Raw genomic sequence first — 4,981 nt, forward strand, 5'->3', positions numbered from 1 at the left:
CGCCCCCCCCGCGCTTGTGCTCTCTGTCTCTACCTACCTCTGACAAATAAAATATTTAATAAAAATAAAGTAAAAATATTATAGGGGTTAAGTGGCTGACTTTGGCCCAGGTCATGATCCCAGGGTCCTGCTTCTCCCTCTCCCTCTGCCTGCCGCTCCCCCTGCTTGTGCTCGCTGTCAAATCATCTTTAAAAAATACATATTTCTTATTTTATTTTATTATGTTAGTAAAAAAATATTTTAAAAAATGTATGTGAAGTAAAATAATTGTCAGTCAAGGTTTTTCAGTTTATTTGGTGCATTTTATTTATAAATAATTTCTATGCAGAGTTGACATGTCTTTCCTAGGAAGAAGTTAAGAATTCCAATCACGTATCAATTTTTCTCTACTTTAGGTGGATTAGTAATAGAGAAACAGTGCTTTGATCCCAATTGTACACACATTGTTGTGGGACATCCACTTCGAAACGAGAAGTATTTAGCCTCAGTGGCAGCTGGGAAATGGGTGCTTCATCGCTCCTACGTGGAAGCATGCCGGACTGCTGGACACTTCGTGCTGGTATGTATTCAAACTAACATGAAGAATCATTTTTCGTTAAAAGTAATTGTCCTAATTGATTCTAGTATCTACACTAACCATTCATATAATTGAAATAACCAAATATGACCAATTAGATTATACCAATTTTACAAGGTCCAGATTAACAGAGCAAAAAAATTTAGAGATCACAGACCCAGATTCTCAGTTATATGAGTTTTATTTAATTTTAATCTGGGCTTTTTTTTCCCCCTCTTTGGAATAACATTAGAAAACTTCAGGATTACTTCATTGTAAACTTTTTATCCTTACTGCCAGCCCATTAAATATTAAATTGTTTGGGGACGTGTGGGTGGCTCAGTCAGTTAAGCATCTGCCTTTGGTTCAGGTCATGATCGCAGGGTACCGGGATCAAGTCCCGCATTGGCTCCTTGTTCGGTGGGGAGCGTGCTTCTCCCTCAGCCCCTCCCCCCTGCTCATGCTCACACTCAGCTCGCTCTCCCTCTGACAAAATCTTTTTAAAAAAGAACATTTTTTTTTTAAATATTGTCTGAAATATTTTGGTCCCTAACTAACCATCACAGTAATATCTATCATGTAGTTTTTGAAGTTTTCAATCAAGATCCCTTAGGGATATGATTTCTTTGGACAGGTAATCAAGGTGTTAACACATACCTCCACTGAGAACATGTCCTTCTGTGAAGTTCATCTTAAAATGGATGAAGCCCAATAATCTATATATTACCAATTACTAAGGTGTAGTTACCTGTATTTCTTAGAAACGTATGCAGTATTTTTCTGATTTCTAATTAAAAGCCAGATATACTTGACCCTCCTATGAAGCCAAATTAATGTACATTTCTTTCCTCTATGTTCATAAACTGATGCTTATTTAGTGCTCTGTATTTATAACAACTGAATGTATAGCTTTTAACTCTTAAATGATCGTGGACTCCTTGAGGACATATTGTAGGACCAGATCCAAAGTTTATTCTACTAATTGTCTAGGAAGAAGACTATGAATGGGGAAGTAGTTCCATACTCGATGTTTTGACTGGAATCAATGTTCAGCAACGAAGACTAGCACTTGCAGCAATGAGATGGAGGAAAAAACTCCAGCAAAGACAAGAATCAGGCATCGTTGAGGTATTAACATATATATGGTGATATGAACGGCATTCAGTGTCATGACTATTACAGATTTTAATTTTAAGAGAATATGCTTATTAACAAAATAATAATTCTACTTGTCTTTTATGCTTTGTTGATATACTTAGTTTGGGCATTCTAAATTGGGCTTAATGTTAATTCCTAATTTTAATTATGATTACAAGGAAGATATATATAATGTTGATGGCTCTATTAAAAATATATGTGTAAATGGGGTGCCTGGGTGGCTCAGGCAGTTAGGCATCCAATTCTTGATTTTAACTCAGGTCATGATCTTAGGGTGATGAGATCAAGCCCTGCCATCGGACTCCTCGCTCAGCCTGGAGTTTGCTGGAGATTCTCTCCCTCTTCCTCTGCCTCTCTCCCCACTGTGCATGTGCACACTAGTGCACATACTGTCTCTTAAATACATAAATCTTTTATTATTATTATTTTTTTAAGATTTTGTTTATTTGACAGAGAGAGACACAGCCAGAGAGGGAACACAAGCAGGGGGAGTGGGAGGGAGAAGCAGACTCCCCGCTGAGCAGGGAGCCCAATGCGGGGCTCGATCCCAGGACACTGAGATCATGAGCTGAGCCGAAGGCAGATGCCTAACGACTGAGCCACCCAGGCACTCCCATAAGTCTTTTTTTTTTTAAAAGTAAAAAGACATAAAAATAATTTAAATATATGTGTAAAATGTGACCCATACTGTATTTCTTCCAAAGACTCTTCAGCATCTACCTTCAAGGGTTCTTAACATGGGATCCACAGACTCTCCCAAAGGAGTTGTAGATCACATTCAGGAAGGCTGTTTATACACTTTGGATGGGGCAGGGAATACATCCTTATTTTTACTAACCTCCAATTGAAAACATTTCCTTTTATTATAGAAGTCTAGGTAAAAATCACAGCACTATTAATAGTACTTGTGATTTTACCCCAACAGAAATAAGATATCTTTGCTTTGCATTATAATTCCAAGTATCTTGAGATACTGCTTATGTTCAATTTTTTTTCATTGAAATATAGTTGATGCACAGTGTTACATTAGTTTCAGGTATGTAACAGATTTGACAACAATTCATTATGCTCACCACAAGTGTAGCTACCATCTGTCTTTATACTTCAAAATTATAATAATCTATCCAGCCACCACTATTTATTTAATTCATTAATATAGAAGCACATCTGTCACAAATTTGTAAATATTTTATTTTTAATAAAATGGGTTTTTTTGTAATCCTTTACACTTTATGTTAAAACCAGTATTTTAAAACATTATTAATATAGCACAGAAATTACATTTCAATAAAGCTGTTTCTTTAAAAGAATTATTTAGAGAACAGATCCATAGGTTTCACTGGACTGTCAAAGGGGTCCATGGCTCACATAAAGGTTAGAAACCCAAGTTTTAAATAATCTTGTGCGATGTATTCTGAGTTCTCTCCTGTGTCCAAGCCCTTGTTAGCCTTAATTCCCTTCTTTTAGAGTAATTCCACTGGCTTTTGTTGTTATTCCCTAGTGAAATGTTTTATATTTCTAATTCACAAACATTTTCAAGAGAAATATAAGGAGGGCTTCATCTAATTTGAGAAGTTGTGCATTAAGTTCTACCCTGGATTAATTATAAGAAAAAATACAAGAAAAGGCTAAACAAAAGTCAAGTTGCTTTGTTTTCATGTTATTCATTAAAACATTTTCCTTCATTCTTCAAGTATTTATTGATGACCTACTGTGTGCCAAACACCATGGTTGTGTGTTTTCAGAATATTCTGACCAGAGACAATTACCACTGTGGCACTTGGTAAAGGTTATAAGATTATTTGTTGACATAAAACTAAATTTACAGATAAAATAATGTATTATTTGCATTTATTTCCCAAATAATTTCAACACTGATTATATTTTCATTTGTAGGGGGCATTTAGTGGGTGGAAAGTTATCTTATATGTTGACCAATCCCGAGAAGCAGGATTCAAACGCCTTCTTCAGTCAGGAGGAGCAAAGGTTTGTATTCAGTCAATTTACAGAATTTTTTACACAAATTATTTTTCAAACAAGGTTGCTATGATCAGTTCTTAATTTTCGGTACTTGGTGAGATGACAATCCTTAAGTACAGATGATACAGTTGAACTACTCTGGGAAACTGATAGCTTCTTATTTCTTATTTTTTCTTTAGGTACTACCTGGTCATTCTGTACCTTTATTTAAAGAAGCCACACATCTCTTTTCTGACTTCAATAAACTGAAACCAGATGACTCAGGGGTTAATATAGCAGAAGCTGCCACCCAAAATGTGTACTGCTTGAAAACAGAGTACATTGCTGATTATCTGATGCAGGTTTGTAAGATTTTGTCCTTGATCTCCTCATCACCAGAGATAGGCTTATATATATAGGGATGTGACCACACAGCAAAACCCTTGGCTTGTTTATTAATAGCATGTTTGGCTCCAGTTCGCTTTCATTTCATTCAGTTTCATTCTACTTTCTATAATAATGAGTACATATGTAAACATTTAGCTTGGAGTTAAATGAAGCAGGTATAAAAATCTAAGTACCTCTGGGCGCCTGGGTGGCTCAGATGGTTAAGTGACTGCCTTCGGCTCAGGTCATGATCCTGGAGTCCCGGGATCGAGTCCCACATCGGGCTCCCTGCTCAGCAGGGAGTCTGCTTCTCCCTCTGACCCTCCCCCGTCTCATGCTCTCTCTCTCTTTATCTCCTTCTCTCTCTCAAATAAATAAAATCTTAAAAAAAAATTAAAAAAAATCTAAGTACCTCTAAAAGTTTTAAAAGTGCCCTCTATAATGTTGGAATATTGCTGTTCACAAATAGCCTAAGTTTTGATTTGAATGAGCAAAGAAAAATCTTTCTGATGCCAGAACACCTAAAATGCCATCAGGAATCAGCAAGGTAGGATACATGATAATAAATGTCTCACTCCAAAGGATTTCAAACATAATGGTATAGAAATAAGGGGAAGCCAAAACTTAGCCTGCTGTGTAATTTTTACTGTTTGTGTTTGGGAGTTGCTCAGGATATATAGAAAGAATGGCTAAAACATAAACAATAAAACCTTTGTCATAAAGCGGTGGGATGTACTGATTGGAATTGGTAAGCCAATACTAACTCCTAGAAACACCTAAATCACTTTTTTTAAAAACTCAAGTTTTTTTGTTCCCTGCTTTTCTCAGGGTTGTATTGTGTGTCAGACACTAGATTTCTGGAGGAATGCAGTGGGGGGAGTGGGCTGCTCTGTATTTCTACATCTGAGCTCATTATTTCCT

General features: G+C 36.3%; 1 long non-coding RNA gene across 1 annotated transcript; it reads left to right on the plus strand.

The window, feature by feature from the left end:
• The first annotated feature begins 1,667 nt into the window (after window positions 1-1,667).
• LOC148164644 (uncharacterized) lies at window positions 1,668-3,979 on the plus strand. Its single transcript, XR_015768132.1, has 3 exons — window positions 1,668-1,684; window positions 3,611-3,700; window positions 3,874-3,979. It is a non-coding gene; the product is annotated as an uncharacterized LOC148164644 (long non-coding RNA).
• Window positions 3,980-4,981: the final 1,002 nt, after the last annotated feature.

The sequence above is a fragment of the Eumetopias jubatus genome, unplaced genomic scaffold, assembly GCF_037043125.1.
Source record: "Eumetopias jubatus isolate StellerSeaLion01/CBP00866 unplaced genomic scaffold, mEumJub1_p1.0 scaffold_4, whole genome shotgun sequence".
NCBI classification, from domain to species: Eukaryota; Metazoa; Chordata; class Mammalia; order Carnivora; family Otariidae; genus Eumetopias; species Eumetopias jubatus.